Genomic DNA, 25,676 nt, shown 5'->3' on the forward strand with positions numbered 1-25,676 from the left:
ATGAAACGTCGTTTATCTGTGCGAAACAGAATATGGACTGATCAGGAATCGGGTTCATCACAGCGGGTTCAGCACCTCGCGCCCATCTCTCATGAACTGGCCAACAGCCGTATTTAATACATTAATATTGGACAGAAATACAAAGAAATAACACAACATGTACCTGTGCGAAACAGAATATGGACTGATCAGGAATCGGGTTCATCACAGCGGGTTCAGCACCTTACGAGGTGCTCCAGCATTTTACTGGAGCATTAAACTCAGTGAACCTACCTCGCGCCCATCTCTCATGAACTGGCAACGAGATGTTTGCGTTCACTATATTTAACCCTGCCAACCACCAGGAGGGGGTGCTGTTTCACCCTTTACACATGAACCCAAACTGGGAAGTAATGACAAGTGGAATTCTATACAATATTAACTATGTTACATAGGCACTTTGAGTAGTAGCCTCATGACATCATTGTATGTCACATAAAGTTTCTGCAGGCTATTTTTTTTGTATCGTCACCACAGATGGGCTGTGTAATAATGTGATTAAAACAGAGGCCTAAAACGATTTATCGTTTTAGAGTCGAAGGAAAGTTTCCTCGTTGATAGATTAAATAGTTTCATCTTATTTTTTTCTATATAAGACTCTACCAACAAAAAGTCTCTCAATAATATACATCGCCCTGTAAAAACCATCAGATAAGGCTTCTGCATGTTGGTGTTCCCGCTAAAGCCAAATTGGGTATATATACCCAATTTGGGTTGTCTAGGCCTTTTTTATCGCAGCCTGTGGAGTTTTCCCTGACAGGGGACACACCTGTTGAATGTGTCAATCAGAAAACGCCGTGACCTGAGAAAAAGGGGGAATCCCAAATAGCTGACATATCGCGCAACTGAGAGTCCGGTGGATATCGGAGATGATATGTGGAAATGTTTATTATTATATGTAAAGGTCATTATTATATATGTTTATGTTTATTCAGTTAAAAATGTTAACTATGAAAAAACATATTCACCTCCAAATCATAGTGCAGCAAATACAGCTGCTCCCGTCATCTTTTATCCACCACCTTTTCTTTTTGTTTCTTTTATCTCTTAAAATGAATCCACAAACTATCACTATTGCTTCTACATGTCATCAGTGTTTGGTTATTCTACATTCCCGAATGTTGGGGATTTTACTGGATGTTGTGACTGAAATCGGTTTGCGTGGTGCATTGCTCCTGCCTTGTGGCTGGACACACGAACCGATCGAACCTGTTGTACTTTTCTCAGCTCTGTGGTCACAGAGGTTTGGAGAATCGGCGGACAATTCTTAAATCTTGCCGTTTAAACCAGACTTAAGACTCACAAGCTCTGCTCATCTCCTCTCGACCACTGCCCAAACACTCTCTGACTCTGGTTGCTATGGTAACATTTGCATATCCCTTCAAAATAAGATACAGATGCGCCACAAAAAAGAACATTTTACTTTCGTGAAAATTTTAACTCATGATAATGACTAACGGGAGCTCTGAGTTTGTTTCTCTGCAACGAGACGGTCCCATCTGGGAGTGATGGGAGACAATGCCCGAGATGTGTTGCTTGAGCACAGCGTGCTTCGTCTCAAGTGGTGAAGCAGTTTAAAGAGCTCATTACCTCATTAGCGAGCCGGTCGCCGCATGTTACGTAGAGCGGGCTTGGAATAAATCCATTCTTCTGTCTCTTCTCTGGGCCTTTTCCCCTTCTCAAAGAAACTTTCCAAAGACATCTGATCCGTTTCTTACTCATTTTGCGGCTTGTGGGCTCAATGTTGGCGCGCAAATAACCGAGAGAAGCCGGTTAAAGGATTTTCAAAATAAAAGATCCTCCAGACTCAAATAATACATAAAAATATTTAATTATTTCTTGCCTGGCCCGGTACCAATTGGTACCGGTCCGTGGACCGGGGGTTGGGGACCACTGGTCTAGCAGGATCTGCACCGCCTTCCATCGTTATCTGCTGCCTCTCTCATGACTAAAGACAAACAGTTGTCATATAGAAACTGGATCTTTCTCCGAGTCATCTTCTTCCTTGGCATCAAGCTCGAATTTACGCAGAATCGTGTCCTTAAAGCCTTGCAGTCTGAGGTGACCCAAGAACATGGTCTCCCACAACTCATAATTTCTTTCGTCTCCGTCAAAGCACAGTCTTTGCCATCGACTTCCCATCTCCCTCCTAAGCCCATAACCTGTTGGTGTGGTCAACTTAAGGCCAGGGAAAAGTCGGACAAATGCCACACTACATCTCCAGCTGATCAAACAGAAGTGACCGCTTTATTACAAATAATCAGTCATTTAATCAAGTACACCTGTCATGTCTTAAATAAGGTTACACAAAGATGACGTCAGTGAAGAGCATCCAGAAAAAAGCAACAACAACATAGTTTATCAATAAATAACAGCAGTTGAGGTTCTGCAGTAACAGCGTCAGCAGCGCTGCGAACCTACCTGATGAAGCAGAGAGCGAACCGTGGGCAGGCGGGGGCTTTGAGAAGCGTCGCGGTGACAGTCTGTTGAGGGGCACAAGCGAACCTCCTAACCCATAGATGAAAACATTTTAAAAATGTAAGGAAAAGAAAGTTAAATAAATAAATAAACTCAAAAAGGACACTTGGGATATCAAGGATAAAAGGGGCAGAGCTCAAGCACCCTCCGACCTCCCCACCCCAACTTACCACCTTCTGCACGTGCCTGCCTATACTGTTGAAAAGCTTAACGCGATATTTTGACTTATGCCAGTCATTTATCTCACACACATGACTAGCTAATGTTATTCATAATATACCTAACATTATCTGCATCCAAACATCATTACTCAACTCACTGTGTTAGATTGGGGGTGGGGACTGTGCAAAGCCTTTGCCTTTGCATAGTCGTTTGTGCCATGATTCTAACACACACCAGTCTCTGCACAGCAGTAGCATGTCTCCGTTCCTGCCGCTCAGGTGTAAAACCACTACCAACATCTTAACTTATCTTGACAATGCAATTTCTATTCTTCTGCAAGTGGATGGACAGAACTTAGCGTCGTTGCTCTGTTTTTAATTTAACTCCACAAGGTTTCCCACAGACTGAAACGGGAAGGTTAGCGCATACCGCATTCAGTCTCTTCTCCTTAAAATAGAACCACTTGGGAAACTATATGCAGTAAGCCGCGTTGCTTACTGCATATAGTGGCATATAGTGAATATAAGCATGCGGCACCTGACATCTCATCCTTGTCTCAGCAATGAGAATTTGCTAATTCTGTGCTCCCTGTGTGTTCTGTCCGGTTAGTCTGATATGGTACAGGGATGCTGCGATGATTGCAGTTAGAACAGCTCCAGGAGCACCGGCCGTAACAACTCCCATTAAAGCACACAGAATTTACCCTCGATCTTTAAAAATTTTTTCAATGTTTTTAATTGGCCAAGATATATCTCTCAGGCACAGAGCTTGCATAATGGAAACCGTTAACAATATAATTCAGAAATGACCTTACCTTGGATGTTTTGTTCGTCCTGCAGTTTATTAATTGTTTATTTATTATTATTTTAATCGCGTGGAGGAGTTTATGTCAGAGCATTGAAATTGCACTGCGGGATGCTGCAGGGCGTGTCCAGGACTGCAGCGCAGTGATGGTGCAACTGCAGGAGATGGGGGTACAGCTGCTGTTGCGTAAGCTGCGGTCAAGCCAGCTTCCACGTAGAATAAGACAGACCATAAAGCCTATAACCTTCTCGCAATACTTAGACATGACTAAAAATGAAGAACATAAATAAGTGTGTTTTATCTTGAACGCGCAGAATAACAAAAACTTAAGCTTTTCTTTATACTAGTCATGTTTCTTTTAAAACGTTGGCCAACCGTAAACTATCCCTTAACTTCTTAATTTTATCACTAGGAGCAAGGGGAAAAAAATCTATTCCATCCACCCATCAATGCATGACATTCTTATTGTAGAGTCACGAGCAGGTCTGCTGGGTTGGTGCCAATCTCCTGCGGTCATCGGGCGAGAGAGGGTCACACTCAGGCACGTGCGGGGGGCGGGGGGGGGAGTCAGGAGGGCCCTTTTGCTCCTTGCCCTCAAGTGCCCTTTTGGTCAATTTTTTATTTTCTTTTATTTTGGTATTATTATTTCCTAAGCCCTCTTCTGACACATGATGACATGTACTAAAATTATTTGGGTTTTTGTTGGGGTTTTTTTTGTACAACATAATAAGCCCACCTGGTTACCTTTGACCTTTTGCCCGTCACGCATGACGCAATTGGCTCTCGCACAGTGAGATAAGGCAGCTAACTGGAGCTCAACGTAGCGAACGTTCCAGATTACAGAACAGTTTTTGGTGAATTAAAAAAACATGTTTTTGGTGAATAAAGTTGAGTAGACCTCCTGCTTGTCAGATGACGGAAATCGTTGAACATTGTATAATTTCTGCTTCAGCACTTTACACAAATTACACTGGGTTTGAATATTGCAATACTTTTCTATAACAAAATAGACCTGCAGAAAGAAATTACTAATAAAATATCTTACATATGCATAGTTGTATGCTCTATATAAAAATTTTCCTCAGCTTTGATTTTATATCTCACAATTTTGTCATTTATCATTGTTTATTAAACTCTGAAAGCTTTGTGGCTTTGTTAATATTCTGTCCTAGAGTGCGGTCCTTTGAAGTCCTTTGAAAAATGCATTGCAATCAGTGATTAAAATAGTACACCGTGCTCCAAATTATTGTGCAAATTGGATTTAAGTAAAGATTAAATTTTTTGTTGTGCTATTAAATTTATAGATGGTATTGTGTGTACCTTTACATTCAATTTTCAGCCTTGTTAGTTGTTGGACAGCTCCGAAATGCTGAGCAGCACTAGATCTAGCTGTAATAACCTGAAATTAGTTGATCTGCTTAAGTTACAAATGATCAGCAAGCCAGAAGCCAAAAACGCTTTATCTCAGAGAAAGAAGTCAAAAATGGACTATCTGTGAATTCGCAGCTTTACATTCAATTTTCAGCCTTGTTAGTTATTAGACAGGTCCGAAATGCTGAGCAGCACTAGATCTGGCTGTAATAAGCTGAAATTAGTTGATCTGCTTATGGTCAGCAAGCCAGAAGCCAAAAACGCTTTTTCTCAGCAAAAGAAGTCAAAAATGGACTATCTGTGAATTTGCAGCTTTACATTCAATTTTCAGCCTTGTTAGTTGTTGGACAGCTCCGAAATGCTGAGCAGCACTAGATCTGGCTGTAATAAGCTGAAATTAGTTGATCTGCTTAAGTTACAAATGATCAGAAAGCCAGAAGCCAAAAACGCTTTATCTCAGCGAAAGAAGTCAAAAATGGACTATCTGTGAATTTGCAGCTTTACATTCAATTTTCAGCCTTGTTAGTTGTTGGACAGCTCCGAAATGCTGAGCAGCACTAGATCTGGCTGTAATAAGCTGAAATTAGTTGATCTGCTTAAGTTACAAATGATCAGAAAGCCAGAAGCCAAAAACGCTTTATCTCAGCGAAAGAAGTCAAAAATGGACTATCTGTGAATTTGCAGCTTTACATTCAATTTTCAGCCTTGTTCGTTGTTGGACAGCTCCGAAATGCTGAGCAGCACTAGATCTGGCTGTAATAAGCTGAAATTAGTTGATCTGCTTAAGTTACAAATGATCAGAAAGCCAGAAGCCAAAAACGCTTTATCTCAGCGAAAGAAGTCAAAAATGGACTATCTGTGAATTTGCAGCTTTACATTCAATTTTCAGCCTTGTTAGTTGTTGGACAGCTCCGAAATGCTGAGCAGCACTAGATCTGGCTGTAATAAGCTGAAATTAGTTGATCTGCTTAAGTTACAAATGATCAGAAAGCCAGAAGCCAAAAACGCTTTATCTCAGCGAAAGAAGTCAAAAATGGACTATCTGTGAATTTGCAGCTTTACATTCAATTTTCAGCCTTGTTAGTTGTTGGACAGCTCCGAAATGCTGAGCAGCACTAGATCTGGCTGTAATAAGCTGAAATTAGTTGATCTGCTTAAGTTACAAATGATCAGAAAGCCAGAAGCCAAAAACGCTTTATCTCAGCGAAAGAAGTCAAAAATGGACTATCTGTGAATTTGCAGCTTTACATTCAATTTTCAGCCTTGTTAGTTTGTTGGACAGCTCCGAAATGCTGAGCAGCACTAGATCTGGCTGTAATAAGCTGAAATTAGTTGATCTGCTTAAGTTACAAATGATCAGAAAGCCAGAAGCCAAAAACGCTTTATCTCAGCGAAAGAAGTCAAAAATGGACTATCTGTGAATTTGCAGCTTTACATTCAATTTTCAGCCTTGTTAGTTGTTGGACAGCTCCGAAATGCTGAGCAGCACTAGATCTGGCTGTAATAAGCTGAAATTAGTTGATCTGCTTAAGTTACAAATGATCAGAAAGCCAGAAGCCAAAAACGCTTTATCTCAGCGAAAGAAGTCAAAAATGGACTATCTGTGAATTTGCAGCTTTACATTCAATTTTCAGCCTTTTTAGAAAATTGAATTACATTCAATTTTCAGCCTTGTTAGTTTGTTGGACAGCTCCGAAATGCTGAGCAGCACTAGATCTGGCTGTAATAAGCTGAAATTAGTTGATCTGCTTAAGTTACAAATGATCAAAAAGCCAGAAGCCAAAAACGCTTTATCTCAGCGAAAGAAGTCAAAAATGGACTATCTGTGAATTTGCAGCTTTACATTCAATTTTCAGCCTTGTTAGTTTGTTGGACAGCTCCGAAATGCTGAGCAGCACTAGATCTGGCTGTAATAAGCTGAAATTAGTTGATCTGCTTAAGTTACAAATGATCAGAAAGCCAGAAGCCAAAAACGCTTTATCTCAGCGAAAGAAGTCAAAAATGGACTATCTGTGAATTTGCAGCTTTACATTCAATTTTCAGCCTTGTTAGTTTGTTGGACAGCTCCGAAATGCTGAGCAGCACTAGATCTGGCTGTAATAAGCTGAAATTAGTTGATCTGCTTAAGTTACAAATGATCAGAAAGCCAGAAGCCAAAAACGCTTTATCTCAGCGAAAGAAGTCAAAAATGGACTATCTGTGAATTTGCAGCTTTACATTCAATTTTCAGCCTTGTTAGTTGTTGGACAGCTCCGAAATGCTGAGCAGCACTAGATCTGGCTGTAATAAGCTGAAATTAGTTGATCTGCTTAAGTTACAAATGATCAGAAAGCCAGAAGCCAAAAACGCTTTATCTCAGCGAAAGAAGTCAAAAATGGACTATCTGTGAATTTGCAGCTTTACATTCAATTTTCAGCCTTTTTAGTTTATTGGACAGCTCCGAAATGCTGAGCAGCACTAGATCTGGCTGTAATAAGCTGAAATTAGTTGATCTGCTTAAGTTACAAATGATCAGAAAGCCAGAAGCCAAAAACGCTTTATCTCAGCGAAAGAAGTCAAAAATGGACTATCTGTGAATTTGCAGCTTTACATTCAATTTTCAGCCTTGTTAGTTTGTTGGACAGCTCCGAAATGCTGAGCAGCACTAGATCTGGCTGTAATAAGCTGAAATTAGTTGATCTGCTTAAGTTACAAATGATCAGAAAGCCAGAAGCCAAAAACGCTTTATCTCAGCGAAAGAAGTCAAAAATGGACTATCTGTGAATTTGCAGCTTTACATTCAATTTTCAGCCTTTTTAGAAAATTGAATTACATTCAATTTTCAGCCTTGTTAGTTTGTTGGACAGCTCCGAAATGCTGAGCAGCACTAGATCTGGCTGTAATAAGCTGAAATTAGTTGATCTGCTTAAGTTACAAATGATCAAAAAGCCAGAAGCCAAAAACGCTTTATCTCAGCGAAAGAAGTCAAAAATGGACTATCTGTGAATTTGCAGCTTTACATTCAATTTTCAGCCTTGTTAGTTTGTTGGACAGCTCCGAAATGCTGAGCAGCACTAGATCTGGCTGTAATAAGCTGAAATTAGTTGATCTGCTTAAGTTACAAATGATCAGAAAGCCAGAAGCCAAAAACGCTTTATCTCAGCGAAAGAAGTCAAAAATGGACTATCTGTGAATTTGCAGCTTTACATTCAATTTTCAGCCTTGTTAGTTTGTTGGACAGCTCCGAAATGCTGAGCAGCACTAGATCTGGCTGTAATAAGCTGAAATTAGTTGATCTGCTTAAGTTACAAATGATCAGAAAGCCAGAAGCCAAAAACGCTTTATCTCAGCGAAAGAAGTCAAAAATGGACTATCTGTGAATTTGCAGCTTTACATTCAATTTTCAGCCTTGTTAGTTGTTGGACAGCTCCGAAATGCTGAGCAGCACTAGATCTGGCTGTAATAAGCTGAAATTAGTTGATCTGCTTAAGTTACAAATGATCAGAAAGCCAGAAGCCAAAAACGCTTTATCTCAGCGAAAGAAGTCAAAAATGGACTATCTGTGAATTTGCAGCTTTACATTCAATTTTCAGCCTTTTTAGTTTATTGGACAGCTCCGAAATGCTGAGCAGCACTAGATCTGGCTGTAATAAGCTGAAATTAGTTGATCTGCTTAAGTTACAAATGATCAGAAAGCCAGAAGCCAAAAACGCTTTATCTCAGCGAAAGAAGTCAAAAATGGACTATCTGTGAATTTGCAGCTTTACATTCAATTTTCAGCCTTTTTAGAAAATTGAATTACATTCAATTTTCAGCCTTGTTAGTTTGTTGGACAGCTCCGAAATGCTGAGCAGCACTAGATCTGGCTGTAATAAGCTGAAATTAGTTGATCTGCTTAAGTTACAAATGATCAGAAAGCCAGAAGCCAAAAACGCTTTATCTCAGCGAAAGAAGTCAAAAATGGACTATCTGTGAATTTGCAGCTTTACATTCAATTTTCAGCCTTGTTAGTTTGTTGGACAGCTCCGAAATGCTGAGCAGCACTAGATCTGGCTGTAATAAGCTGAAATTAGTTGATCTGCTTAAGTTACAAATGATCAGAAAGCCAGAAGCCAAAAACGCTTTATCTCAGCGAAAGAAGTCAAAAATGGACTATCTGTGAATTTGCAGCTTTACATTCAATTTTCAGCCTTGTTAGTTTGTTGGACAGCTCCGAAATGCTGAGCAGCACTAGATCTGGCTGTAATAAGCTGAAATTAGTTGATCTGCTTAAGTTACAAATGATCAGAAAGCCAGAAGCCAAAAACGCTTTATCTCAGCGAAAGAAGTCAAAAATGGACTATCTGTGAATTTGCAGCTTTACATTCAATTTTCAGCCTTGTTAGTTGTTGGACAGCTCCGAAATGCTGAGCAGCACTAGATCTGGCTGTAATAAGCTGAAATTAGTTGATCTGCTTAAGTTACAAATGATCAGAAAGCCAGAAGCCAAAAACGCTTTATCTCAGCGAAAGAAGTCAAAAATGGACTATCTGTGAATTTGCAGCTTTACATTCAATTTTCAGCCTTTTTAGTTTATTGGACAGCTCCGAAATGCTGAGCAGCACTAGATCTGGCTGTAATAAGCTGAAATTAGTTGATCTGCTTAAGTTACAAATGATCAGAAAGCCAGAAGCCAAAAACGCTTTATCTCAGCGAAAGAAGTCAAAAATTGACTATCTGTGAATTTGCAGCTTTACATTCAATTTTCAGCCTTGTTAGTTTGTTGGACAGCTCCGAAATGCTGAGCAGCACTAGATCTGGCTGTAATAAGCTGAAATTAGTTGATCTGCTTAAGTTACAAATGATCAGAAAGCCAGAAGCCAAAAACGCTTTATCTCAGCGAAAGAAGTCAAAAATGGACTATCTGTGAATTTGCAGCTTTACATTCAATTTTCAGCCTTGTTAGTTGTTGGACAGCTCCGAAATGCTGAGCAGCACTAGATCTGGCTGTAATAAGCTGAAATTAGTTGATCTGCTTAAGTTACAAATGATCAGAAAGCCAGAAGCCAAAAACGCTTTATCTCAGCGAAAGAAGTCAAAAATGGACTATCTGTGAATTTGCAGCTTTACATTCAATTTTCAGCCTTTTTAGTTTATTGGACAGCTCCGAAATGCTGAGCAGCACTAGATCTGGCTGTAATAAGCTGAAATTAGTTGATCTGCTTAAGTTACAAATGATCAGAAAGCCAGAAGCCAAAAACGCTTTATCTCAGCGAAAGAAGTCAAAAATTGACTATCTGTGAATTTGCAGCTTTACATTCAATTTTCAGCCTTGTTAGTTTGTTGGACAGCTCCGAAATGCTGAGCAGCACTAGATCTGGCTGTAATAAGCTGAAATTAGTTGATCTGCTTAAGTTATGTTGTTGCACAACACCCCCCCCCTTCTCTCTCTCTACTTCCTCTTCTGAGAGGAAGGAGATGTTGCTCCCAGCTCTCCGTCTAACGGGTGAATTGAGTTTCCTAAATCTGCCGAGATTTACCCTACCCAGAACTGAAGTAAACTCTGTTTAAGCTGGGTGCGAGAAAGACTAGCCTGGTTTCTAACGACCTCCATCCAGATGTCCCACCCTTTTTCACCCTGTGAATTAGCCAGATAGAGCAGCCCGGAATCAGCTAGTTTCACAGAGCACACCTGTTAACGGTCGCTCTTTCTCTTATTACAACTTGCACTTGTTATTGAACCAGGTTGGTTTTAGTGACTCGGGCGAGTCCCAAGGGTGTTGTTTTAGTTTTGGCTAAAAGCAACCTATAAAACATTTTCCACCTTCTCCTCCCAGAATCAAACTTCATAGCTATTTTACAACCATCAAAGAACTTTAAGGTGACTCATTAACTGAATGTCCACAACATCTTTTAGATTTTCTTAATGCTAATTATTTTATTAGTAAGGCAATTTTGCAAGGGTCAGTACAGCTTAAATCAGTAGCAGAAATAATCAAATAAGTAAAATCAATAATCTAGCCTATCTTTCCCTAATGCTGACACTGTGAACTAAAAAAGAAAAACTTTGAAAGAGACGGACGGAGTTTGGCATTTTGAACCCCAGAACTGGCCTGATGATGAAAAAGGCGTTGCAGCAGCAGGAGGCTCCCAGTACAGGAAGAGTACTGAGTCAGAGCGGCAGATCTCGGGCCTCAGGGTGACTTCCTCATGCTCGTAGCGGCCCTCTCCTTCTTGTCTTGCAGCTCTGTAGCTCCTTTCTCCTCGTCTCACCATCTTTCTGGTCTCTCGAGATGTAGAAGGGCTGGTCTCATGGAAGGAACACACCAGTTCTTCCTCTTTGCCTTTGTTCTTTGTCTTTGTCTTTATCTTCATCTTTGCCTTGGTATTTGTCTTTGGCTTTGTCTTTGGGGTCTCGAACCCAGCTGAGAAAAGTGCAATTTGAAGCCACATGTTGCGGGGCTAACGGGTTGGTCCCCATGTGCAGAACAGTCTTCGGTTCTGTGGCCCCGGCTCTTCTTCAGCTGCAGAGTTCTTTGTCCATCTCAATCTTGGCTCGAAGCTGCCTGAAGGATCCAACCAAAGACTCCTCTTTGCACTCACCTTATATAGGATATACCCACCCTTTTGGTGCATTTGCATTGGCTAGCTTTGTCTCATTGGCTGACTGCTTGGACCGATAATCTCATATTCATCACCATCTTTGGACATGACCTGATGTCTGTTCTAATGTCCCAGGGTTGCTCAACAGCCCTCTTGTGTCTAACCTTCTCTTAGGAAAGTTGAAGTTTAGCAATAAGGCGTTGGACACCTCCGCTCTCCCATCAGTTCCTCTTTCCACCTGACCTTTCACCTACCATCTACCTCTAACACAACATCAGTGACCTTTAGTTACAGTTACACATTTTACACCATTTCCAGTTCAATGTCAAAATCACATTCATACCCTTTTAGTTTCTCTGATTTAGCATTCACTTATAATATTATAATAACCATTACTTATTAGTTACTCTTATAATCATAATGTGAGTTCTTACAGACATTTCTGAAAAGAAACCAATAATAATTCATTATTCTAATCATTTGACACCATGTTACAGTTACTTGTTTCACCTTTAAGTACTTCCATAAGTGTAAGAGTAAGTGTTAAATATTCTTATAATCAAACCAACATCAACCAATATTAATTATTAGCTTAATTATAAGTTATCATTATTAATTCAAGTATTTTACTCTGGGTTTTATCCAATTACTCAAAATGTTTAGATTTTATTCTTTAAACCTTTAATGCCCAAAATGAGCAGTCTGAACTATTTTAATCATTGCAGGCTGGAAACTTCCTCTTTTTCCAGGAAACCTGCTTTTCCTGTTTCATAACTCTCCTTCTGTCAGACTATGATTTTTTTATGATTAAATAGAAAAAAGTAGAATTAAAGCAGGACAAAATAACAACACACACAACCAGATTAATTTTATTACCGTCTGACTCTACTGTTGGGTCTTGATGTCACCTGTGTAATCAGTTTTAAAGATAACTTTATTTATTGTTATTATTAAACTAAAATCTCCAGCATGGGGAAGTGGGATGAGCTCGACTTTTCTCGACACCCCCTCCTCGAGGTCGGACCTTTCACATGCTGGGAACCCAACACCCTCTTGCAGGTCTGCGTCCTCATCCTCTGGAAAGAGAAGATGGTCCTCTGGGATGTGAAGATGCAGATCCTCAGTCGTCACAAAGGACTCAGCAGCTTGTGATGTGAAGATGCAGATCCTCAGTCGTCACCAAGGCCACAGCAGCTTGTGATGTGAAGATGCAGAGTCTCAAAACTCCACTGCTCTTTGACACCCCCTCCTTGGAGTTTTGATGCCTCCCAGGAAGTGACGAATGTCGAAGAGAACCCAGGTCGCTCTGATCCTCAGCTGGATGAACTGTCGATTCTTCAGGATGTGGCAATTCCTTATGGACAGGTTGATGAGTTGACGGACTGAGGCAGAAACTTCACAAAAAAAAAAAATCTGGAAGTTCAGCAGAACAACACAAAAAGCATAAGCAGCAGGATGCTTTATCCACAATCGTAATCCTTTTCCGTCGCTGGAGGTCATCAAGGGGTACTGGAGTTGTCGGAGGCATCAGAAGTTGTTCAGGTCCTGGGAGGAAACTGTTGACCCTTCCCCTTCCAGGTGTTCAATGCTTTGTTGCAGGATGATCTTTGTGGTTCTCTATGATGCCACTCCTTCCTCACGACTTCAGTCCCTTTTCCATTTTAATCCATCCGTTTGTGACAGGAGTTCTTCTTTAGCATAATCCAATTTCTTCAGGGCCCTCCCAGTCAAAGCCTTGAAGTTGATCTTTGAATGGCAATCATCCTGTAATAGTGGAAAATCTAACACGTGATGGCATGTTGCTTGATTCTTGCAATGTTCTGGTTCACTTTAGCTAAGAACTGGCTTGAGCACTGACCTTGTGGACCCCTTTCCTCATTAATAGTACTGTTTTGCAGTGCAGTACTTGCTTCACAAAATTATTTCCATTGAATTTCAGCTTGATCACCGTTGTTGCAGGCTGATCTTGAGCTTTAATCCAAACTTTCTGCCCTGTTTTCAATGACACTGCAAACCGCAACTTCCCCTTTCCCTCTCTGGGCCAAAAGGAGAAGCGCCTCCGCCCCCTGCTTTCCGTGACGTGAACGGAGTTTCTCTGCAGGGGAAGACCTACTCTTCTACAGCTGTCACTGTTACATCATGTCCATCAGCACCAAGAGGTACTCCTGACCTCTCTTTTCTGTTATCCATGGGGTCTGCTACATCCATGCAGACTAAAGCCCTGGGTAATGTGCTCTTTGATGAACAACCCTTCCATCCGCTGCCCTGAGAGCCCTGCGTATGGACCACATACTCACAGTCTCACAGCTGCATCGGACGGTCTGAAGGGACGTCCAAAGGTCTTGTTCCACCAGCTCCTTACGGGTGGATCGCACGCCTGCATGTCCTAGGGCCCCATGCACGCTCCGCACGACCTCGTCCCCGTACTCTTCTGGGACCTCCCTTCCTCTGGGAGAACTGTCCCACTTCTCGATTCCAGCAAAGACAACCTTCCTTTGATTCACTCGAGTCCATGTCTCAAATCCCTCTCCACACAGAATCACTCTCACTGGGGCTGACTGGAACAGGGATCTAGACAGGGATCGATCTTCATCTTCTCTCCTGCTCTGCTTTTGACGTTTAAGTTACAAATGATCAGAAAGCCAGAAGCCAAAAACGCTTTATCTCAGCGAAAGAAGTCAAAAATGGACTATCTGTGAATTTGCAGCTTTACATTCAATTTTCAGCCTTGTTAGTTTGTTGGACAGCTCCGAAATGCTGAGCAGCACTAGATCTGGCTGTAATAAGCTGAAATTAGTTGATCTGCTTAAGTTACAAATGATCAGAAAGCCAGAAGCCAAAAACGCTTTATCTCAGCGAAAGAAGTCAAAAATGGACTATCTGTGAATTTGCAGCTTTACATTCAATTTTCAGCCTTGTTAGTTGTTGGACAGCTCCGAAATGCTGAGCAGCACTAGATCTGGCTGTAATAAGCTGAAATTAGTTGATCTGCTTAAGTTACAAATGATCAGAAAGCCAGAAGCCAAAAACGCTTTATCTCAGCGAAAGAAGTCAAAAATGGACTATCTGTGAATTTGCAGCTTTACATTCAATTTTCAGCCTTGTTAGTTTGTTGGACAGCTCCGAAATGCTGAGCAGCACTAGATCTAGCTGTAATAAGCTGAAATTAGTTGATCTGCTTAAGTTACAAATGATCAGAAAGCCAGAAGCCAAAAACGCTTTATCTCAGCGAAAGAAGTCAAAAATGGACTATCTGTGAATTTGCAGCTTTACATTCAATTTTCAGCCTTGTTAGTTGTTGGACAGCTCCGAAATGCTGAGCAGCACTAGATCTGGCTGTAATAAGCTGAAATTAGTTGATCTGCTTTATCTCAGCGAAAGAAGTCAAAAATGGACTATCTGTGAAGTTGCAGCTTTACATTCAATTTTCAGCCTTGTTAGTTGTTGGACAGCTCCGAAATGCTGAGCAGCACTAGATCTGGCTGTGATAAGCTGAAATTAGTTGATCTGCTTAAGTTACAAATGATCAGAAAGCCAGAAGCCAAAAACGCTTTATCTCAGCGAAAGAATTCAAAAATGGACTATCTGTGAATTTGCAGCTTTACATTCAATTTTCAGCCTTGTAAGTTGTTGGACAGCTCCGAAATGCTGAGCAGCACTAGATCTAGCTGTAATAAGCTGAAATTAGTTGATCTGCTTAAGTTACAAATGATCAGAAAGCCAGAAGCCAAAAACGCTTTATCTCAGCGACAGAAGTCAAAAATGGACTATCTGCGGATTTGCGGCTTTACATTCAATTTTCAGCCTTGTCAGTTGTTGGACAGCTCCGAAATGCTGAGCAGCACTAGATCTAGCTGTAATAAGCTGAAATTAGTTGATCTGCTTAAGTTACAAATGATCAGAAAGCCAGAAGCCAAAAACGCTTTATCTCAGCGAAAGAAGTCAAAAATGGACTATCTGTGAATTTGCAGCTTTACATTCAATTTTCAGCCTTGTTAGTTGTTGGACAGCTCCGAAATGCTGAGCAGCACTAGATCTAGCTGTAATAAGCTGAAATTAGTTGATCTGCTTAAGTTACAAATGATCAGAAAGCCAGAAGCCAAAAACGCTTTATCTCAGCGAAAGAAGTCAAAAATGGACTATCTGTGAATTTGCAGCTTTACATTCAATTTTCAGCCTTGTTAGTTGTTGGACAGCTCCGAAATGCTGAGCAGCACTAGATCTGGCTGTAATAACCTGAAATTAGTTGATCTGCTTAAGTTACAAATGATCAGAAAGCCAGAAGCCAAAAACGCTTTATCTCAGCGAAAGAAGTCAAAAATGGACTATCTGTGAATTTGCAGCTTTACATTCAATTTTCAGCCTTGTTAGTTGTTGGACAGCTCCGAAATGCTGAGCAGCACTAGATCTGGCTGTAATAAGCTGAAATTAGTTGATCTGCTTAAGTTACAAATGATCAGAAAGCCAGAAGCCAAAAACGCTTTATCTCAGCGAAAGAAGTCAAAAATGGACTATCTGTGAATTTGCAGCTTTACATTCAATTTTCAGCCTTGTTAGTTGTTGGACAGCTCCGAAATGCTGAGCAGCACTAGATCTGGCTGTAATAACCTGAAATTAGTTGATCTGCTTAAGTTACAAATGATCAGAAAGCCAGAAGCCAAAAACGCTTTATCTCAGCGAAAGAAGTCAAAAATGGACTATCTGTGAATTTGCAGCTTTACATTCAATTTTCAGCCTTGTTAGTTGTTGGACAGCTCCGAAATGCTGAGCAGCACTAGATCTGGCTGTAATAAGCTGAAATTAGTTGATCTGCTTAAGTTACAAATGATCAGAAAGCCAGAAGCCAAAAACGCTTTATCTCAGCGAAAGAAGTCAAAAATGGACTATCTGTGAATTTGCAGCTTTACATTCAATTTTCAGCCTTGTTAGTTGTTGGACAGCTCCGAAATGCTGAGCAGCACTAGATCTGGCTGTAATAAGCTGAAATTAGTTGATCTGCTTAAGTTACAAATGATCAGAAAGCCAGAAGCCAAAAACGCTTTATCTCAGCGAAAGAAGTCAAAAATGGACTATCTGTGAATTTGCAGCTTTACATTCAATTTTCAGCCTTGTTAGTTTGTTGGACAGCTCCGAAATGCTGAGCAGCACTAGATCTGGCTGTAATAAGCTGAAATTAGTTGATCTGCTTAAGTTACAAATGATCAGAAAGCCAGAAGCCAAAAACGCTTTATCTCAGCGAAAGAAGTCAAAAATGGACTATCTGTGAATTTGCAGCTTTACATTCAATTTTCAGCCTTGTTAGTTGTTGGACAGCTCCGAAATGCTGAGCAGCACTAGATCTGGCTGTAATAAGCTGAAATTAGTTGATCTGCTTAAGTTACAAATGATCAGAAAGCCAGAAGCCAAAAACGCTTTATCTCAGCGAAAGAAGTCAAAAATGGACTATCTGTGAATTTGCAGCTTTACATTCAATTTTCAGCCTTGTTAGTTGTTGGACAGCTCCGAAATTCTGAGCAGCACTAGATCTAGCTGTAATAACCTGAAATTAGTTGATCTGCTTAAGTTACAAATGATCAGAAAGCCAGAAGCCAAAAACGCTTTAACTCAGCGAAAGAAGTCAAAAATGGACTATCTGTGGATTTGCAGCTTTACATTCAATTTTCAGCCTTGTAAGTTGTTGGACAGCTCCGAAATGCTGAGCAGCACTAGATCTAGCTGTAATAAGCTGAAATTAGTTGATCTGCTTAAGTTACAAATGATCAGAAAGCCAGAAGCCAAAAACGCTTTATCTCAGCGACAGAAGTCAAAAATGGACTATCTGCGGATTTGCGGCTTTACATTCAATTTTCAGCCTTGTCAGTTGTTGGACAGCTCCGAAATGCTGAGCAGCACTAGATCTAGCTGTAATAAGCTGAAATTAGTTGATCTGCTTAAGTTACAAATGATCAGAAAGCCAGAAGCCAAAAACGCTTTATCTCAGCGAAAGAAGTCAAAAATGGACTATCTGTGAATTTGCAGCTTTACATTCAATTTTCAGCCTTGTTAGTTGTTGGACAGCTCCGAAATGCTGAGCAGCACTAGATCTAGCTGTAATAAGCTGAAATTAGTTGATCTGCTTAAGTTACAAATGATCAGAAAGCCAGAAGCCAAAAACGCTTTATCTCAGCGAAAGAAGTCAAAAATGGACTATCTGTGAATTTGCAGCTTTACATTCAATTTTCAGCCTTGTTAGTTGTTGGACAGCTCCGAAATGCTGAGCAGCACTAGAACTGGCTGTAATAACCTGAAATTAGTTGATCTGCTTAAGTTACAAATGATCAGAAAGCCAGAAGCCAAAAACGCTTTATCTCAGCGAAAGAAGTCAAAAATGGACTATCTGTGAATTTGCAGCTTTACATTCAATTTTCAGCCTTGTTAGTTGTTGGACAGCTCCGAAATGCTGAGCAGCACTAGATCTAGCTGGAATAAGCTGAAATTAGTTGATCTGCTTAAGTTACAAATGATCAGAAAGCCAGAAGCCAAAAACGCTTTATCTCAGCGACAGAAGTCAAAAATGGACTATCTGCGGATTTGCGGCTTTACATTCAATTTTCAGCCTTGTCAGTTGTTGGACAGCTCCGAAATGCTGAGCAGCACTAGATCTAGCTGTAATAAGCTGAAATTAGTTGATCTGCTTTATCTCAGCGAAAGAAGTCAAAAATGGACTATCTGTGAAGTTGCAGCTTTACATTCAATTTTCAGCCTTGTTAGTTGTTGGACAGCTCCGAAATGCTGAGCAGCACTAGATCTGGCTGTAATAAGCTGAAATTAGTTGATCTGCTTAAGTTACAAATGATCAGAAAGCCAGAAGCCAAAAACGCTTTATCTCAGCGAAAGAAGTCAAAAATGGACTATCTGTGAATTTGCAGCTTTACATTCAATTTTCAGCCTTGTTAGTTGTTGGACAGCTCCGAAATGCTGAGCAGCACTAGATCTGGCTGTGATAAGCTGAAATTAGTTGATCTGCTTAAGTTACAAATGATCAGAAAGCCAGAAGCCAAAAACGCTTTATCTCAGCGAAAGAATTCAAAAATGGACTATCTGTGAATTTGCAGCTTTACATTCAATTTTCAGCCTTGTTAGTTGTTGGACAGCTCCGAAATGCTGAGCAGCACTAGATCTGGCTGTAATAAGCTGAAATTAGTTGATCTGCTTAAGTTACAAATGATCAGAAAGCCAGAAGCCAAAAACGCTTTATCTCAGCGAAAGAAGTCAAAAATGGACTATCTGTGAATTTGCAGCTTTACATTCAATTTTCAGCCTTGTTAGTTTGTTGGACAGCTCCGAAATGCTGAGCAGCACTAGATCTGGCTGTAATAAGCTGAAATTAGTTGATCTGCTTAAGTTACAAATGATCAGAAAGCCAGAAGCCAAAAACGCTTTATCTCAGCGAAAGAAGTCAAAAATGGACTATCTGTGAATTTGCAGCTTTACATTCAATTTTCAGCCTTGTTAGTTGTTGGACAGCTCCGAAATGCTGAGCAGCACTAGATCTGGCTGTAATAAGCTGAAATTAGTTGATCTGCTTAAGTTACAAATGATCAGAAAGCCAGAAGCCAAAAACGCTTTATCTCAGCGAAAGAAGTCAAAAATGGACTATCTGTGAATTTGCAGCTTTACATTCAATTTTCAGCCTTGTTAGTTGTTGGACAGCTCCGAAATTCTGAGCAGCACTAGATCTAGCTGTAATAACCTGAAATTAGTTGATCTGCTTAAGTTACAAATGATCAGAAAGCCAGAAGCCAAAAACGCTTTAACTCAGCGAAAGAAGTCAAAAATGGACTATCTGTGGATTTGCAGCTTTACATTCAATTTTCAGCCTTGTAAGTTGTTGGACAGCTCCGAAATGCTGAGCAGCACTAGATCTAGCTGTAATAAGCTGAAATTAGTTGATCTGCTTAAGTTACAAATGATCAGAAAGCCAGAAGCCAAAAACGCTTTATCTCAGCGACAGAAGTCAAAAATGGACTATCTGCGGATTTGCGGCTTTACATTCAATTTTCAGCCTTGTCAGTTGTTGGACAGCTCCGAAATGCTGAGCAGCACTAGATCTAGCTGTAATAAGCTGAAATTAGTTGATCTGCTTAAGTTACAAATGATCAGAAAGCCAGAAGCCAAAAACGCTTTATCTCAGCGAAAGAAGTCAAAAATGGACTATCTGTGAATTTGCAGCTTTACATTCAATTTTCAGCCTTGTTAGTTGTTGGACAGCTCCGAAATGCTGAGCAGCACTAGATCTAGCTGTAATAAGCTGAAATTAGTTGATCTGCTTAAGTTACAAATGATCAGAAAGCCAGAAGCCAAAAACGCTTTATCTCAGCGAAAGAAGTCAAAAATGGACTATCTGTGAATTTGCAGCTTTACATTCAATTTTCAGCCTTGTTAGTTGTTGGACAGCTCCGAAATGCTGAGCAGCACTAGAACTGGCTGTAATAACCTGAAATTAGTTGATCTGCTTAAGTTACAAATGATCAGAAAGCCAGAAGCCAAAAACGCTTTATCTCAGCGAAAGAAGTCAAAAATGGACTATCTGTGAATTTGCAGCTTTACATTCAATTTTCAGCCTTGTTAGTTGTTGGACAGCTCCGAAATGCTGAGCAGCACTAGATCTAGCTGGAATAAGCTGAAATTAGTTGATCTGCTTAAGTTACAAATGATCAGAAAGCCAGAAGCCAAAAACGCTTTATCTCAGCGACAGAAGTCAAAAATGGACTATCTGCGGATTTGCGGCTTTACATTCAATTTTCAGCCTTGTCAGTTGTTGGACAGCTCCGAAATGCTGAGCAGCACTAGATCTAGCTGTAATAAGCTGAAATTAGTTGATCTGCTTTATCTCAGCGAAAGAAGTCAAAAATGGACTATCTGTGAAGTTGCAGCTTTACATTCAATTTTCAGCCTTGTTAGTTGTTGGACAGCTCCGAAATGCTGAGCAGCACTAGATCTGGCTGTAATAAGCTGAAATTAGTTGATCTGCTTAAGTTACAAATGATCAGAAAGCCAGAAGCCAAAAACGCTTTATCTCAGCGAAAGAAGTCAAAAATGGACTATCTGTGAATTTGCAGCTTTACATTCAATTTTCAGCCTTGTTAGTTGTTGGACAGCTCCGAAATGCTGAGCAGCACTAGATCTGGCTGTGATAAGCTGAAATTAGTTGATCTGCTTAAGTTACAAATGATCAGAAAGCCAGAAGCCAAAAACGCTTTATCTCAGCGAAAGAATTCAAAAATGGACTATCTGTGAATTTGCAGCTTTACATTCAATTTTCAGCCTTGTTAGTTGTTGGACAGCTCCGAAATGCTGAGCAGCACTAGATCTGGCTGTAATAAGCTGAAATTAGTTGATCTGCTTAAGTTACAAATGATCAGAAAGCCAGAAGCCAAAAACGCTTTATCTCAGCGAAAGAAGTCAAAAATGGACTATCTGTGAATTTGCAGCTTTACATTCAATTTTCAGCCTTGTTAGTTGTTGGACAGCTCCGAAATGCTGAGCAGCACTAGATCTGGCTGTGATAAGCTGAAATTAGTTGATCTGCTTAAGTTACAAATGATCAGAAAGCCAGAAGCCAAAAACGCTTTATCTCAGCGAAAGAATTCAAAAATGGACTATCTGTGAATTTGCAGCTTTACATTCAATTTTCAGCCTTGTCAGTTGTTGGACAGCTCCGAAATGCTGAGCAGCACTAGATCTAGCTGTAATAAGCTGAAATTAGTTGATCTGCTTTATCTCAGCGAAAGAAGTCAAAAATGGACTATCTGTGAAGTTGCAGCTTTACATTCAATTTTCAGCCTTGTTAGTTGTTGGACAGCTCCGAAATGCTGAGCAGCACTAGATCTGGCTGTAATAAGCTGAAATTAGTTGATCTGCTTAAGTTACAAATGATCAGAAAGCCAGAAGCCAAAAACGCTTTATCTCAGCGAAAGAAGTCAAAAATGGACTATCTGTGAATTTGCAGCTTTACATTCAATTTTCAGCCTTGTTAGTTGTTGGACAGCTCCGAAATGCTGAGCAGCACTAGATCTGGCTGTAATAAGCTGAAATTAGTTGATCTGCTTAAGTTACAAATGATCAGAAAGCCAGAAGCCAAAAACGCTTTATCTCAGCGAAAGAAGTCAAAAATGGACTATCTGTGAATTTGCAGCTTTACATTCAATTTTCAGCCTTGTTAGTTTGTTGGACAGCTCCGAAATGCTGAGCAGCACTAGATCTGGCTGTAATAAGCTGAAATTAGTTGATCTGCTTAAGTTACAAATGATCAGAAAGCCAGAAGCCAAAAACGCTTTATCTCAGCGAAAGAAGTCAAAAATGGACTATCTGTGAATTTGCAGCTTTACATTCAATTTTCAGCCTTGTTAGTTGTTGGACAGCTCCGAAATTCTGAGCAGCACTAGATCTAGCTGTAATAACCTGAAATTAGTTGATCTGCTTAAGTTACAAATGATCAGAAATCCAGAAGCCAAAAACGCTTTAACTCAGCGAAAGAAGTCAAAAATGGACTATCTGTGGATTTGCAGCTTTACATTCAATTTTCAGCCTTGTAAGTTGTTGGACAGCTCCGAAATGCTGAGCAGCACTAGATCTAGCTGTAATAAGCTGAAATTAGTTGATCTGCTTAAGTTACAAATGATCAGAAAGCCAGAAGCCAAAAACGCTTTATCTCAGCGACAGAAGTCAAAAATGGACTATCTGCGGATTTGCGGCTTTACATTCAATTTTCAGCCTTGTCAGTTGTTGGACAGCTCCGAAATGCTGAGCAGCACTAGATCTAGCTGTAATAAGCTGAAATTAGTTGATCTGCTTAAGTTACAAATGATCAGAAAGCCAGAAGCCAAAAACGCTTTATCTCAGCGAAAGAAGTCAAAAATGGACTATCTGTGAATTTGCAGCTTTACATTCAATTTTCAGCCTTGTTAGTTGTTGGACAGCTCCGAAATGCTGAGCAGCACTAGATCTAGCTGTAATAAGCTGAAATTAGTTGATCTGCTTAAGTTACAAATGATCAGAAAGCCAGAAGCCAAAAACGCTTTATCTCAGCGAAAGAAGTCAAAAATGGACTATCTGTGAATTTGCAGCTTTACATTCAATTTTCAGCCTTGTTAGTTGTTGGACAGCTCCGAAATGCTGAGCAGCACTAGATCTGGCTGTAATAACCTGAAATTAGTTGATCTGCTTAAGTTACAAATGATCAGAAAGCCAGAAGCCAAAAACGCTTTATCTCAGCGAAAGAAGTCAAAAATGGACTATCTGTGAATTTGCAGCTTTACATTCAATTTTCAGCCTTGTTAGTTGTTGGACAGCTCCGAAATGCTGAGCAGCACTAGATCTGGCTGTAATAACCTGAAATTAGTTGATCTGCTTAAGTTACAAATGATCAGAAAGCCAGAAGCCAAAAACGCTTTATCTCAGCGAAAGAAGTCAAAAATGGACTATCTGTGAATTTGCAGCTTTACATTCAATTTTCAGCCTTGTTAGTTGTTGGACAGCTCCGAAATGCTGAGCAGCACTAGATCTGGCTGTAATAAGCTGAAATTAGTTGATCTGCTTAAGTTACAAATGATCAGAAAGCCAGAAGCCAAAAACGCTTTATCTCAGCGAAAGAAGTCAAAAATGGACTATCTGTGAATTTGCAGCTTTACATTCAATTTTCAGCCTTGTTAGTTGTTGGACAGCTCCGAAATGCTGAGCAGCACTAGATCTGGCTGTAATAAGCTGAAATTAGTTGATCTGCTTAAGTTACAAATGATCAGAAAGCCAGAAGCCAAAAACGCTTTATCTCAGCGAAAGAAGTCAAAAATGGACTATCTGTGAATTTGCAGCTTTACATTCAATTTTCAGCCTTGTTAGTTTGTTGGACAGCTCCGAAATGCTGAGCAGCACTAGATCTGGCTGTAATAAGCTGAAATTAGTTGATCTGCTTAAGTTACAAATGATCAGAAAGCCAGAAGCCAAAAACGCTTTATCTCAGCGAAAGAAGTCAAAAATGGACTATCTGTGAATTTGCAGCTTTACATTCAATTTTCAGCCTTGTTAGTTGTTGGACAGCTCCGAAATTCTGAGCAGCACTAGATCTAGCTGTAATAACCTGAAATTAGTTGATCTGCTTAAGTTACAAATGATCAGAAAGCCAGAAGCCAAAAACGCTTTAACTCAGCGAAAGAAGTCAAAAATGGACTATCTGTGGATTTGCAGCTTTACATTCAATTTTCAGCCTTGTAAGTTGTTGGACAGCTCCGAAATGCTGAGCAGCACTAGATCTAGCTGTAATAAGCTGAAATTAGTTGATCTGCTTAAGTTACAAATGATCAGAAAGCCAGAAGCCAAAAACGCTTTATCTCAGCGACAGAAGTCAAAAATGGACTATCTGCGGATTTGCGGCTTTACATTCAATTTTCAGCCTTGTCAGTTGTTGGACAGCTCCGAAATGCTGAGCAGCACTAGATCTAGCTGTAATAACCTGAAATTAGTTGATCTGCTTAAGTTACAAATGATCAGAAAGCCAGAAGCCAAAAACGCTTTATCTCAGCGAAAGAAGTCAAAAATGGACTATCTGTGAATTTGCAGCTTTACATTCAATTTTCAGCCTTGTTAGTTGTTGGACAGCTCCGAAATGCTGAGCAGCACTAGATCTGGCTGTAATAACCTGAAATTAGTTGATCTGCTTAAGTTACAAATGATCAGAAAGCCAGAAGCCAAAAACGCTTTATCTCAGCGAAAGAAGTCAAAAATGGACTATCTGTGAATTTGCAGCTTTACATTCAATTTTCAGCCTTGTTAGTTGTTGGACAGCTCCGAAATTCTGAGCAGCACTAGATCTGGCTGTAATAACCTGAAATTAGTTGATCTGCTTAAGTTACAAATGATCAGAAAGCCAGAAGCCAAAAACGCTTTAACTCAGCGAAAGAAGTCAAAAATGGACTATCTGTGGATTTGCAGCTTTACATTCAATTTTCAGCCTTGTAAGTTGTTGGACAGCTCCGAAATGCTGAGCAGCACTAGATCTAGCTGTAATAAGCTGAAATTAGTTGATCTGCTTAAGTTACAAATGATCAGAAAGCCAGAAGCCAAAAACGCTTTATCTCAGCGACAGAAGTCAAAAATGGACTATCTGCGGATTTGCGGCTTTACATTCAATTTTCAGCCTTGTCAGTTGTTGGACAGCTCCGAAATGCTGAGCAGCACTAGATCTAGCTGTAATAAGCTGAAATTAGTTGATCTGCTTAAGTTACAAATGATCAGAAAGCCAGAAGCCAAAAACGCTTTATCTCAGCGACAGAAGTCAAAAATGGACTATCTGCGGATTTGCGGCTTTACATTCAATTTTCAGCCTTGTTAGTTGTTGGACAGCTCCGAAATGCTGAGCAGCACTAGATCTAGCTGTAATAAGCTGAAATTAGTTGATCTGCTTAAGTTACAAATGATCAGAAAGCCAGAAGCCAAAAACGCTTTATCTCAGCGAAAGAAGTCAAAAATGGACTATCTGTGAATTTGCAGCTTTACATTCAATTTTCAGCCTTGTTAGTTGTTGGACAGCTCCGAAATGCTGAGCAGCACTAGATCTAGCTGTAATAACCTGAAATTAGTTGATCTGCTTAAGTTACAAATGATCAGAAAGCCAGAAGCCAAAAACGCTTTATCTCAGCGAAAGAAGTCAAAAATGGACTATCTGTGAATTTGCAGCTTTACATTCAATTTTCAGCCTTGTTAGTTGTTGGACAGCTCCGAAATGCTGAGCAGCACTAGATCTAGCTGTAATAAGCTGAAATTAGTTGATCTGCTTAAGTTACAAATGATCAGAAAGCCAGAAGCCAAAAACGCTTTATCTCAGCGAAAGAAGTCAAAAATGGACTATCTGTGAATTTGCAGCTTTACATTCAATTTTCAGCCTTGTTAGTTGTTGGACAGCTCCGAAATTCTGAGCAGCACTAGATCTAGCTGTAATAACCTGAAATTAGTTGATCTGCTTAAGTTACAAATGATCAGAAAGCCAGAAGCCAAAAACGCTTTAACTCAGCGAAAGAAGTCAAAAATGGACTATCTGTGGATTTGCAGCTTTACATTCAATTTTCAGCCTTGTAAGTTGTTGGACAGCTCCGAAATGCTGAGCAGCACTAGATCTAGCTGTAATAAGCTGAAATTAGTTGATCTGCTTAAGTTACAAATGATCAGAAAGCCAGAAGCCAAAAACGCTTTATCTCAGCGACAGAAGTCAAAATGGACTATCTGCG

Source organism: Poecilia mexicana, unplaced genomic scaffold (genome assembly GCF_051168715.1).
Source record: "Poecilia mexicana isolate PSO_F unplaced genomic scaffold, ASM5116871v1 scaffold_11, whole genome shotgun sequence".
Lineage (NCBI taxonomy): Eukaryota > Metazoa > Chordata > Actinopteri > Cyprinodontiformes > Poeciliidae > Poecilia > Poecilia mexicana.